This window comes from Triticum aestivum, chromosome 5D (genome assembly GCF_018294505.1).
Source record: "Triticum aestivum cultivar Chinese Spring chromosome 5D, IWGSC CS RefSeq v2.1, whole genome shotgun sequence".
Taxonomy (NCBI): Eukaryota; Viridiplantae; Streptophyta; class Magnoliopsida; order Poales; family Poaceae; genus Triticum; species Triticum aestivum.
The window spans coordinates 385,810,604-385,825,461 of record NC_057808.1 but is presented as its reverse complement, the minus strand read 5'-3'; positions in this window follow the sequence as shown (position 1 = coordinate 385,825,461).

Genomic DNA, 14,858 nt, shown 5'->3' with positions numbered 1-14,858 from the left:
TCACACATCATCGGAGAGGCTATGGTGTTGATGTAGAAGCCCTCCGTGATCGATGCCCCCTCCGGCGGAGCTCCGGAACAGGCCCCAAGATGGGATCTCACGGGTACACAAGGTTGCGGCGGTGGAATTAGGTTTTTGGCTCCGTATCTGGTAGTTTGGGGGTACGTAGGTATATATAGGAGGAAGGAGTACGTCGGTGGAGCAACAGGGGGCCCACGAGGGTGGAGGGCGTGCCTGGGGGGGGGGGGGGGTAGGCGCGCCCCCTACCTCGTGGCCTCCTGGTTGAAGTCTTGACGTAGGGTCCAAGTCCTCTGGATCACGTTCGTTCCGAAAATCACGTTCCCGAAGGTTTCATTCCGTTTGGACTCCGTTTGATATTCTTTTTCTATGAAACTCTGAAATAGGCAAAAAACAGCAATTCTGGGCTGGGCCTCCGGTTAATAGGTTAGTCCCCAAAAAATTTAAAAGTGTATAATAAAGCCCAATAATGTTCAAAACAGAATATAATATAACATGGAACAATCAAAAATTATAGATACGTTGGAGACGTATCAAGCATCCCCAAGCTTAATTCCTGCTCGTCCTCGAGTAGGTAAATGATAAAAACAGAATTTTTGATGTGGAATGCTACTTAGCATAATTTCAATATAATTCTTCTTATTGTGGCATGAATGTTCAGATTTGATATGTTTCAAGATAAAAGTTTAATGTTGACATAAAAACAATAATACTTCAAGCATACTAACTAAGCAATTATGTCTTATCAAAATAACATAGGCAAAGCAAGTTATCCCTACAAAATCATATAGTCTGGCTATGCTCCATCTTCCCCACACAAAATATTCATATCATGTACGACCCCGGTTTTGGCCAAGCAATTGGTTCATACTTTTAACGCGCTTCAGCCTTTTCAACTCTTACGCAATACATGAGCGCAAGCCATGGATATAGCACTATGGTGGAATAAGGTATAATGGTAGGGGTTATGTGGGAAGACAAAAAAGGAGAAAGTATCACATCAACGAGGCTAATCAACGGGCTATGGAGATGCCCATCAATTGATGTTAATGCGAGGAGTAGGGATTGCCATGCAACGGATGCACTAGAGCTATAAGTGTATGAAAGCTCAAAAAGAAACTAAGTGGGTGTGCATCCAACTTGCTTGCTCACGAAGACCTCGGGCATTTGAGGAAGCCCATCATTGGAATATACAAGCCAAGTTCTATAATGAAATTTCCCACTAGTATATGAAAGTGACAAAATGAGAGACTCTCTATTATGAAGATCACGGTGCTACTTTGAAGCACAAGTGTGGTAAAAGGATAGTAACATTGTCCCTTCTCTCTTTTTCTCTCATTATTTTTTTATTTGTGATTTTCTCTTTCTTTTTATTTAGTCCGGAGTCTCATCCCGACTTGTGGGGGAATCATAGTCTCCATCATCCTTTCCTCACTTGGGACAATGCTCTAATAATGATGATCATCACACTTTTATTTACTTACAACTCATGAATTACAACTCAATACTTAGAACAAAATATGACTCTATATGAATGCCTCCGGCGGTGTACTGGGATATGCAATGAATCAAGAGCGACATGTATGAAAGAATTATGAACGGTGGCTTTGCCACAAATACAATGTCAACTACATGATCATGCAAAGCAATATGACACTAATGGAGTATGTCATGATGAATGAAACGGTGGAAAGTTGCATGGCAATATATCTCGGAATGGCTATGGAAATGCCATGATAGGTAGGTATGGTGGCTGTTTGGAGGAAGATATAAGGAGGTTTATGTGTGATAGAGCATATCATATCACGGGGTTTGGATGCACCGGCGAAGTTTGCACCAACTCTCAAGGTGAGAAAGGGCAATGCGCGGTACCGAAGAGGCTAGAAAATTGCGGAAAGGTAAGTGTGCGTATAATCCATGGACTCGCATTAGTCATAAAGAACTCATATACTTATTGCAAAAATTTATTAGCCCTCGAAGCAAAGTACTACTACGCATGCTCCTAGGGGAAGGGTTGGTAGGAGTTAACCATCGCGCGATCCCGACCGCCACACAAAGGAAGACAATCAACAAATACTTCATGCTCCGACTTCGTTACATAACGGTTCACCATACGTGCATGCTACGGGAATCACAAACTCCAACACATGTATTTTTCAATTCCACAATTACTCAACTAGCACAACTATGATATTACTACCTTTATATCTCAAAACAATTATCAAGCATCAAATTTCTCATGATATTAATTAAAGCAAATTGCCATGCTATTTTAAGACTCTCAAAATAATATAAGTGAAGCATGAGAGATCAATAGTTTCTATAAAACAAATCCACCACCATGCTCTAAAAGATATAAGTGAAGCACTAGAGCAAAAACTATATAGCTCAAAAAATATAAGTGAAGCACATAGAGTATTCTAATAAATTCTGAATCAAGGTTGACTCTCTCAAAAGGTGTGTACAGCAAGGATGATTGTGGTAAACTAACAAATAAAGACTCAAATAATACAAGACGCTCCAAGCAAAACACATATCATGTGGTGAATAAAAATATAGCTCCAAGTAAAGTTACCGATGGAAGTAGACGAAAGAGGGGATGCCTTCCGGGGCATCCCCAAGCTTTGGCTTTTAGGTGTCCTTAGATTATCTTGGGGTGTCATGGGCATCCCCAAGCTTAGGCTCTTGCCACTCCTTGTTCCATAATCCATCAAATCTTTCACCCAAAACTTGAAAACTTCACAACACAAAACTCAGCAGAAAATCTCGTAAGCTCCATTAGCGAAATAAAACAAAAGACCAATTCAAGGTACTGTAATGAACTCATTTTTTATTTATATTGGTGTTAAACCTACTGTATTCCAACTTCTCTATGGTTTATAAACTATTTTACTAGCCATAGATTCATCAAAATAAGCAAACAACACACGAAAAACAGAATCTGTCAAAAACAGAACAGTCTGTAGTAATCTGTAACTAACGCAAACTTCTGGAACTACAAAAATTCAGCCAAAATAGGACGACCTAGACAATTTGTTTATTGATCATCATCAATTGGAATCAATATTTTATCACGTTCTGGTGATTTTTAACAATTATTTTCGTGAACAGAAAGTTTCTGGAATTTTCAGCAAGATCAAATAACTATCATCCAAGAAGATCCTATAGGTTAAATTTGGCTCAAACACTAATTAAAACATAAAAACACATCTAACCAGAGGCTAGATCAAATATTTATTCCTAAACAGAAGCAAAAGGCAAAAAAAACTAAAAATAAAATTGGGTTGCCTCCCAACAAGCGCTATCGTTTAACGCCCCTAGCTAGGCATAAAAGCAAGGATAGATCTAGGTATTGCCATCTTTGGTAGGCAATCCATAAGTGGCTCTCATAATAGATTCATAAGGTAATTTTATTTTCTTTCTAGGGAAGTGTTCCATGCCTTTCTTTAAAGGAAATTGGAACCTAATATTCCATCCCTTCATATCAATAATTGCACCAATCGTTCTAACGAAAGGTCTACCAAGAATAATAGGACATGAAGGATTGCAATCTATGTCAAGAACAATAAAATCTACGGGCACATAGTTCCTATTTTCAACAATAAGAACATCATTAATTCTTCCCATAGGTTTCTTAATAATGGAATCCGCAAGGTGCAAGTTTAAAGAGCAATCATCAAAATCACGGAAACCTAGCAAATCACACAAAGTTTTTAGAATAGTGGAAACACTAGCACCCAAATCACACAAAGCATAGCATTCATGATCTTTAATTTTAATTTTAATAGTAGATTCCCACTCATCATAAAGTTTTCTAGGGATAGAAACTTCCAACTCAAGTTTTTCTTCATAAGATTGCATTAAAGCATCAACGATATGTTTGGTAAAGGCTTTATTTTGACTATAAGCATGAGGAGAATTTAGCACGGATTGTAACAAGGAAATACAATCAATCAAAGAGCAATTATCATAATTAAATTCCTTGAAATCCAAAATAGTGGGTGTATTGGGACCTAAAGTTTTGACCTCTTCATTACCACTTTTATCAATTTTAGCATCAAGATCTAAAAACTCTAAATTTCTAGAATGCCTTCTAGGTAAAGGTGGATCATATTCAGTCCCATCATTATCAAGATTCATATTGCAAAACAAAGATATTTAATAGGAGACACATCAATAACTTTTAGATCTTCATCTTTGTTTTCATAAAAATTAGAAGAACATGCTTTTATAAAGCAATCTTTCTTAGCATGCATCCTAGCGGTTCTTTCTTTGCACTCATCAATGGAAATTATCATGGCCTTGAGAGACTCATTGATATCATGCTTAGGTGGAATTGATCTAAGTTTCAAAGAATCAACATCAAGAGAAATTCTATCAATGTTCCTAGCCAATTCATCAACTTTAAGCAATTTTTCTTCAAGCAAAGCATTGAAATTCTTTTGCGAATTCATAAATTCCTTAACACTAGTCTCAAATTCAGAAGGCATCTTATTTAAAATTTCCATAAGAATTGTTGTAGGAATTACCATAATTATTAGAGGAATTACTAGGATAAGGCCTAGGATTAAAGTGTCCTCTATACGCGTTGTTACCAAAATTATTCCTACCAACAAAATTCACATCCAAAGATTCATTATTATTCTCAATCAAAGTAGACAAAGGCATATCATTAGGATCCGAAGAAACACTTTTATTAGCAAATAATTTCATAAGTTCATCCATCTTTCCACTCAAAACATTAATTTCTTCTATCGCATGCACTTTTTTATTAGTAGATCTTTCAGTGTGCCATTGAGAATAATTAACCATAATATTATCTAGGAGTTTAGTAGCTTCTCCTAAAGTGATTTCCATAAAAGTGCCTCCCGCGGCCGAATCTAAAAGATTTCCAGAAGCAAAATTCAATCCGGCATAGAAATTTTGTATAATCATCCACAAATTCAAACCATGCGTAGGGCAATTACGTATCATTAATTTCATCCTCTCCCAAGCTTTGTGCAACATGTTCATGATCAAGTTGCTTAAAATTCATAATATCGTTTCTAAGAGAGATGATCTTGGCGGGAGGAAAATACTTAGAGATAAAAGCATCTTTGCACTTATTCCAAGAATCAATACTATTTTTAGGCAAAGACGAAAACCAAGCTTTAGCACGATCTCTAAGCAAAAAAGGAAATAGCTTCAATTTAACAATATCATTGTCAACATCTTTCTTCTTTTGCATATCACACAAATCAACGAAGCTATTTAGATGGGTAGCGGCATCTTCACTAGGAAGGTCGGCGAATTGATCTTTCATGACAAGATTCAACAAAGCAGTATTGATTTCACAAGATTCAGTATCGGTAAGAGGAGCAATCGGAGTGCTAAGGAAATCATTGTTGTTGGTATTGGTGAAGTCACACAATTTAGTATTATCTTGAGCCATCGTGACAAGCAAGCAATCCAACACACGAGCAAACAAGAAGCGAGCGAAAAAGAAAAGGCAAAGGGAAAAGAGAGGGCGAATAAAACGGCAAGGGTGAAGTGGGGGAGAGGAAAACGGCAAATAATGTAATGCGGGAGATAAGGGTTTGTGATGGGTACTTGGTATGTTGACTTTTGCGTAGACTCCCCGTCAACGGCGCCAGAAATCCTTCTTGCTACCTCTTGAGCACTGCGTTGGTTTTCCCTTGAAGAGGAAAGGGTGATGCAGCAAAGTAGCGTAAGTATTTCCCTCAGTTTTTGAGAACCAAGGTATCAATCCAGTAGGAGGCCACGCATGAGTCCCTCGCACCTACACAAACAAATAAATCCTCGCAACCAACGCGATAAGGGGTTGTCAATCCCTTCACAGTCACTTACGAGAGTGAGATCTGATAGATATGATAGGATAATACTTTTGGTATTTTTATGATAAAGATGCAAAGTAAAATAAAAGCAAAATAAAAGGCAACAGAAATAGATAAGTGTTGGAAGATTAATATGATGGAAAATAGACCCAGGGGCCATAGGTTTAACTAGTGGCTTCTCTCAAGAGCATAAGTATTTACGGTGGGTGAACAAATTACTGTTGAGCAATTGACAGAATTGAGCATAGTTATGAGAATATCTAGGTATGATCATGTATATAGGCATCACGTCCGAGACAAGTAGACCAACTCCTGCCTACATCTACTACTATTACTCCACACATCGACCGCTATCCAGCATGCATCTAGAGTATTAAGTTCATAAGAACAGAGTAACGCTTTAAGCAAGATGACATGATGTAGAGGGATAAACTCATGCAATATGATATAAAGCCCATCTTGTTATCCTCGATGGCAACAATACAATATGTGCCTTGCTTCCCCTACTGTCACTGGGAAAGGACACCGCAAGATTGAACCCAAAGCTAAGCACTTCTCCCATTGCAAGAAAGATTAATCTAGTAGGCCAAACCAAACTGATAATTCGAAGAGACTTGCAAAGATAACCAATCATACATAAAAGAATTCAGAAGATTCAAATATTGTTCATAGATAAACTTGATCATAAACCCACAATTCATCGGTCTCAACAAACACACCGCAAAAGAAGATTACATCGAATAGATCTCCACGAGAGAGGGGGAGAACATTGTATTGAGATCCAAAAAGAGAGAAGAAGCCATCTAGCTAATAACTATGGACCCGAAGGTCTGAGGTAAACTACTCACACATCATCGGAGAGTCTATGGTGTTGATGTAGAAGCCCTCCGTGATCAATGCCCCCTCCGGCGAAGCTCCGGAACAGGCCCCAAGATGGGATCTCACGGGTACACAAGGTTGCGGCGGTGGAATTAGGTTTTTGGCTCCGTATCTGGTAGTTTGGGGGTACGTAGGTATATATAGGAGGAAGGAGTACGTCGGTGGAGCAACAGGGGGCCCACGAGGGTGGAGGGCGCGCCTGTGGGGGGGGGGGGGGTAGGCGCGCCCCCTACCTCGTGGCCTCCTGGTTGTAGTCTTGACGTAGGGTCCAAGTCCTCTGGATCACGTTCGTTCTGAAAATCACGTTCCCGAAGGTTTCATTCCGTTTGGACTCCCTTTGATATTCTATTTCTGCGAAACTCTGAAATAGGCAAAAACAACGATTCTGAGCTGGGCCTCCGGTTAATAGGTTAGTCCCAAAAATAATATAAAAGTGTATAATAAAGCCCAATAATGTCCAAAACAGAATATTATATAGCATGGAACAATCAAAAATTATAGATACGTTGGAGACGTATCAAGCATCCCCAAGCTTAATTCCTGCTCGTCCTCGAATAGGTAAATGATAAAAACAGAATTTTTGATGTGGAATGCTACGTTGGAGACTGTAACACCCCCAGTGTCATGCTACAGTAATCCCCTGTTAATGGTGCCAGGTCACCATGCTTACTGAGCTATTTATCACTTGATGAAAATCAAAGTCAAATTCAAATTAAAATTATGAGTGAAATTCAAAATTTCTCAAACATGCAAACTAAATTGTTCATTAAATAGAAAATAATTCATAACTAATTATCTTCAGAAAAACAACATCACCTAAATTCATTATGTGACTCAAACAGCGTGAAACAGCATCAAAACAGAAATTTAAAGTGCCATATCATTTATTAAAAATTAAAATGAAATCATTTTGGCTCCAAACCATTTTTTGGCAGTGGTAAATATTGCACTATAATTGTTGAGCTAAGTCACATATTTTATAAAACTCTAATGGTGGCTAAGCAATTTGCAAAACATGAATAAATCAAAAAAAAGAAAAGGAAAGGAAAGCAAAGGGAAGAGAAAAAATGGCCCCTGACCCACTGGGCCAAACGGCCCAGCAGGCCGTCGGCCCATGCCAGCCGGCCCACTTCCCCTCCCCTGTCGTCTTCCCCTTTCTCCTGTTCGACCGACCCGCGCGAGCGGCCGCCGTCGAACCCGCTCGTCGCCACGCGCCTCGCCGAAGAGGGGATAAGGATCCCCTCCCTCCCTGTCGCCTCGATCCCCTCTCCCCCCCACTTGCACCTCTCCTTCCCCAGATCCACCTCTCCCTCTGCTTCGTTCTGGAGAGGAGACCGACGCGGTCGCCGCCGTTCTCCGCCGTCACCGCGGCCACAGCTACCGCCTCGCTCCGCCGTCTTGTCATGAAGCTCCGCCGGGGTCGACTCCGTCGTCTGGTGCCCTCAGGTGGAGCTGGGAAGCACCGCAGCCGCCGTTCGTCCTCGTCCCCATCTCCGGCTGCCGTCGATCTTCTTCGTCTCCGGCGCCGCCCCTGCAGCTCCTAAATTGCCACCGAGCCTCCTTGTGCTCCGCGGTGAGCTCTCCTTCCTCCCCGCTCTATTCTCCTCGCCCCCAACGTGCCCGTAGTTGCCGTCTCGTACGTGCCCGAGCCCATCACCGCGGGGGCTTATCGCCGATGAGCTTCCGGCGACCAAATGGTCCCGCGCCAGTGCCCGTTTAGCTCGGCCGCGCGCGTAGGACCTCGCCCCCCCCTTTGCCTCGCCCGTTTGCGCACTGCTGCTGCTAATCCACTTCCACCCGAAAGCCACCGCCGCCCCCACTCGTCGTCGGCGCAGTTCTGGTCACCCCGAGTCCAACCGACCACACCACGCGGCGCGACATCGAGTCCTTATTCGAATGCAACAAACCGCGTGCGATTTGGTGTCTTGTGGCGCTTTTCCGAGCATCTCCGGCCATCTGCCGTCGTGCGCGAGCTCGCTGGAGCTCCTCCGGCGCCGCCGCCGACCTGGCAAGCATAGGTCCCACCCCGGTGAGGCTGACCGTGGGCCCCAGCGCCTCAGTTGACCGCGTTGACTACGGTCAACGCGGGCACTGTTCACCCCCTGCCACTAACTTGTGGGCCCTTGCGCTTAATTAAGATAATTAAGTTTTCAAACTAATCTGCTAATTAGAATACTCGCTGACACATCGGGCCCACACCCCTAATTAACCCTGTGTGAATAATTAATCCACTATTAACCCACAGAGGCTGACATGTGGGTCCCTGTGGCCCCACTGGTCAGTTTGACCTGGTCAGCCGTCCTGTTGACTGCTGACGTCGCAGTGATGTCATGCTGGCGTAGTATTCCTTTTCTGTTAATATTAATAATTCCACATAATGCTTTAATCTTTGAAAATTAATAGAAAATAAACCGTAACTTGGATGAAAATGTTTTCTACATGAAAGTTGCTCAGAAAAATCCAATGGCCCCGAATACGCTGTTCGTTCATCTGTCACATGCCCCTAGCATGCTGAACATGGAACTTTCCCCCTCTTTTCCTTTGTCCGGAAAACGCCAAACACCGAAAACCCTCCGGATGTTTTCCCTCTCCGTCTGCAACGCGTAGTACTGCGTTAGAACACCCCTAGTTCTGCTTTTCGTCATGTTACGCTTTGTGATGCTATGTTTGCTTTATATTTATTGTTTCTTCCCCCTCTTCTCTCCGGTAGACCCCGAGACTGATGCCGCCCCTGTGATCGACTACGTCGACGACGACCCCCTCCTTGCCAGAGCAACCAGGCAAGCCCCCCCTTTGATCATCCCGATATCGCCCATTCCATTCTCTCATGCTTGCATTAGATTTTGCTACTGTTATTGTTTGCTCCTATTCTGATGCATAGCCTGCTTTTGTATCTGCTATTGTACCTTACCTGCTTATCCTAAACTGCTTAGTATAGGTTGGTTAGTGATCCATCAGTGACCCCCACCTTGTCCTTGTTGCCCCTGCTTCATCATTGAAGACCCGATCAATGGGATCGAAGACCAGGCCCCGGCACCGCACATCACTTTCCCCTTAGTTGCTCGACACTACTGGGTTACTATCGAGTGCCGAGGGTGAGACCTCTACAGCACTTCTATTGTTAACCCTGTAGTGTAGCTATTCGGTCATGGTCATCGAGGGGGGTTCCGGTAACCTCCCGGTACTCGGGTAAAATCCCGATTTCACCCGGAACACTTCCGATATCCAAACATAGGCTTCCAATATATCAATCTTTATGTCTCGACCATTTCGAGACTCCTCGTCATGTCCGTGATCACATCCGGGACTCCAAACAACCTTTGGTACATCAAAACATATAAACTCATAATATAACTGTCATCGAAACGTTAAGCGTGCGGACCCTACGGGTTCGAGAACTATGTAGACATGACCGAGACACGTCTCCGGTCAATAACCAATAACGGAACCTGGATGCTCATATTGGCTCCCACATATTCTACGAAGATCTTTATCGGTCAGACCGCATAACAACATACGTTGTTCCCTTTGTCATCAGTATTTTACTTGCTCGAGATTCGATCGTCGGTATCTCAATACCTAGTTCAATCTCGTTACCGGCAAGTCTCTTTACTCGTTCCGTAATACATCATCTCGCAACAAACTCATTAGTTGCAATGCTTGCAAGGCTTAAGTGATGTACATTACCGAGAGGGCCCAGAGATACCTCTCCGACAATCGGAGTGACAAATCCTAATCTCGAAATACGCCAACCCAACAAGTACCTTCGGAGACACCTGTAGAGCACCTTTATAATCACCCAGTTACGTTGTGACGTTTGGTAGCACACAAAGTGTTCCTCCGGTAAACGGGAGTTGCATAATCTCATAGTCATAGGAACACGTATAAGTCATGAAGAAAGCAATAGCAACATACTAAACGATCGAGTGCTAAGCTAACGGAATGGGTCAGGTCAATCACATCATTCTCCTAATGATGTGATCCCGTTAATCAAATGACAACTCATGTCAATGGCTAGGAAACATAACCATCTTTGATCAACGAGCTAGTCAAGTAGAGGCATACTAGTGACACTCTGTTTGTCTATGTATTCACACAAGCATTATGTTTTCGGTTAATACAATTCTAGCATGAATAATAAACATTTATCATGATATAAGGAAATAAATAATAACTTTATTATTGCCTCTAGGGAATATTTCCTTCAGGCCTCTCTATTAAGCCTAGGTCGGGTTGCGGCGTATTGTTTGGCCGAGGCCGGGCATGACCCAGGAAAGTGTGTCCGGCCGGAGTTAATCGAGCGTGGTGGGTAAGTTGGTGCACCCCTGCAGGGAAGAAAACATCTATCGATAGCCTGTCCTACGGTAACGGACACTTGGAGTTGTATCCCGATCGATGCAGCTAGAACTGGATACTTGTGATGAGTAATGGATTGTGATGATAACTGGATAGTATGGCTATGGGATTGCTTTCTCGCAGGGAGTCGAGAAGGGATCTCTGGCCGAGGTTGATAACACTACTACTACTTTACTTTATGCTACTCTACTCCCTCCTGTTGCTGCAAGATGGTGATTTTCCAGAAGATGCTAGTCTTCAATAGGACTAGGCCTTCTCTCTATTCTGGCATTTCTGCAGCCCAGTCCACATATACAACCTTCCTTTGATAATGTTGCATATGTAGTGTAGATCCTTGCTTGCGAGTACTTTGGATGAGTACTCACGGTTGCTTTGCTCCCCCTTTTCCCCCTTTCTTCTTCTTTCCGGTTGATGCAACCAGATGTCGGAGCCCAGGAGCCAGATGCCACCGCCGATGCATACTACTACGTGGAGACCGCCGGCGACCAGGAGTAGTTAGGAGGCTCCCAGGCAGGAGGCCTTGCCTTTTCGATCGTTGTTGCTTTTGTGCTAGCCTTCTTAAGGCAAACTTGTCTAACTCATGTTTGTACTCAGATATTGTTGCTTCCGCTGACTCTTGAGTTTTCGAGCTTATGTATTCGAGCCCTCGAGGCCCCTGGCTTGTAATATAAAGCTTGTATTATTTTAATTTGTGTCTAGAGTTGTGTTGTGATATCTTCCCGTGAGTCCTTGATCTTGATCGTACACATTTGCGTGTATGATTAGTGTACGATTGAATCGAGGGCGTCACAAGTTGGTATCAGAGCCGACTGCCTGTAGGTATCCCCCTTTCCAACTCCTTGGCCGAAATTGAGTCTAGTCATTGAAAAACTTTTACTAACATGGCTGTGTGGCTTGCGGGCCCATGTCGCCATTGGGTGGTATTAGTATCTTTTATTCCTCGTCTATACTCTGGGACTCTGATCTCTCTTCCATTCGGGTTAAATAATTTTGCTAACTCTAACACTAGGTTCTCGTAACCGCTTCCTCCCAGAGAGCTCCTTCAACACATATGATCGTCTGCTACATCAGAAGACTCTAAAGACACTTCTCGATGTATCCCGAGACCCTGTGTCCACGCCTTGCAGTTTCTGACCGCCGGTAATCCCCATGAATAACATCCTTGCCACTTGTACCTTCATCCCCAGTTGTTCATATACTTTCCTAAATACTTGGAAATACTATCTGATCTTCCGAAAATCCTCTGCAGCCTATTACTCTTGATTCTCCTTACCTGCTTGCATTATGGATAATCCCATAAGTCTAGTAATCTTATTGGCATCCTTTGTCACTATCCTTTTGAGTCCGTTAATTCAATATGTTGCGGATGCTCGCAATCCTCAGTCGGATCATAGAATTCATCCTTCCGGCTTGGACGTCATTTGACCAAGAGTTGTTTCTCGACCAATCAAATTGTCGTCAATTGTATCCCTAGGGCTATTCAAATTATCTTTTGATCAGAGTGTCTCCTTCTGATCTTCTTTTTTTTGAAATCATGATTTCTTTGCATTTAAGCATCGAATTATTCAGATGTCTCCCTAATCCGAAGCCTTTGCATTCTTTCTTCTTCTGGTTGAGTACCGATACTCACATCAGATCCTATGTGGACCGCCAGATCCTTTGTTGGATTTTATCTGACAACGTCCTTCATATTCAATAACCTTTTGGAGCCTTTCCTCAGATGCATTATGCCTTTGGTAAATTGTATCCTCTGCCTTCTCAACCATGCTCTGCCTTCGAGCTTGTGTTATTTTACTCGTGGAGTTTGTGGTATATGTTCCGAAGATGCCCCTATGGGTTGAACCCATGTCTTCCTTAATCCATGTGATCCCGAGAGTTTTCACGAGTCATACTCTTCTGGTGTCTTGCCAGATAACATTTCAACACTACAACTTCATTGAACGCGAGAAGTGAATGAAAGGTTATGCATTGGAGAAGTGGGAGTCGACCTTGAACTTTGTGTTCATGCCCATGGAAACGATGTAGATCTTATCATGGAAGCTTCTCGTAACAATAATTATTCCCTTGGTATAATTTGATCCTGTATCTGTGATTTTGGCCTTTGCAATCGTGGTTCCAACCAAGATTGTCTTCTTTGATCCCCTTTCTCGGACAAGTTGAAGTGCTTGCCTTCTGCATATCAATACACATGTCCAAACTCTAATATGGTCTACCTTCGAATATTACCCTTGGTATCTTGAGAATATCAAATAACTGAGTTGCTTCCTATGAATATTCATCTAGTATTACTTCTCACCGATTTCATATTTTTCCCCGGGTTCTGAGTTATCAGTCACTCGAGAACACCGATAAGAGAATCGATCCCGCACTCCGATTCAACAACTCTAAGTAATTTTCGTTGCTTACAAGTTTAATAATCCTTCAAGTCATTCCTAGCCTGATCGGCTATATCATTATCATGATAAATTTTAACTGTGCTACCTGATCCTTCTTCTCGCAGCACAATTTTCGATGATGAGCTAAGCTTACGTTGATTTTTTCCTTGTCATATCATTTTGCCTTGAACAACAAGCTTGGTTTCGAGTTTGCGTTGTACCCGTGGTTCCAATAACTTTTCGCTTCATCATTCCTTTGACTTGATGTCATCGCCGATCGATTTCATCTTCCTGAAATCTCTTGACAATTGTGTCGTGCTCGTCAACATTCTGAGCTCTTCCAGCATATCAATCGAATTCGTGATGAGAACTACCATCCTTGACCCTCGATGATTTGAGTTATCATCGACAACTCCCTTGTCTTCTTTCCAACACATGTTTGATCATGTCTTGGTTATACCTTGGACTCCTTGCTATTCCTGCAATTGTTCCTTGAGTATTTCTTGTGATCTTCAACTCCAACCCCTACTTGTAACACCATGTTAATGCTATCTCGAAGCATGACTGAGGTATTCCGTATATCAACAAGAACATTGGAAGCACATTGTCGAATGTTTCTTGATCTATTATCCAAACACCGTTGTATGGGTAATATCATGATTCTTCCCTCGCCCCGTTATCTAAATGCTTTTGAATTTGCTGTCATATCATGTATATCCGGCTCCGCTTCCCCTTGGGAAGGATATACTCCCAATCCTGGTGTGTGAACACATTTTCCTTTACAATGTTCTGATTAATCTAATGATCACCTTTTCTTTTCCATTGTTTTGTTTAACCTTTCTGGTGGCTTATGAGATCTAAGCAGTAATAGTTCCCTGCTTATGAAAACACCTCGGTGTACAATTTGTCAGTAAGACCTTGTTATTATTGTTGTTGACATTCCGGTAACCATCGATGGACGAGAACTTTGCCTATTGGTCCACCTCGTTCAACGAGCAGGAAAATAGTTCTCTCCGTCCCTCGCCCTTGGTACCAATGTTGTTGACAACATAACTGACAGTCTATCATCTGACATGCCTTGCTATCGGCCCCCTTTCTTCTTTTAACCCACATGGTGGGCTCATAACCCACAGTTCCACAGGATCGGAACCTGACTCTCCTGTATATCTTTGATTCCGAAATATTCTTGCATTTGGCTTCGTAACATGTCATGAGCCACCTTTTGAGAGATGATCTGTTCCCGATGCTCTGAACCCCTTCCTCACACATTGTTTAGGTATCAATCGTTTGTCCATTCGCTTGAAACTTCCTATTGTACCTTCATACTTTGCTCTCGATGTTAATTAAGTTTCAACTCGAGAGATACTTCTGCTTCATTCCCTGAATTGTTCACCAG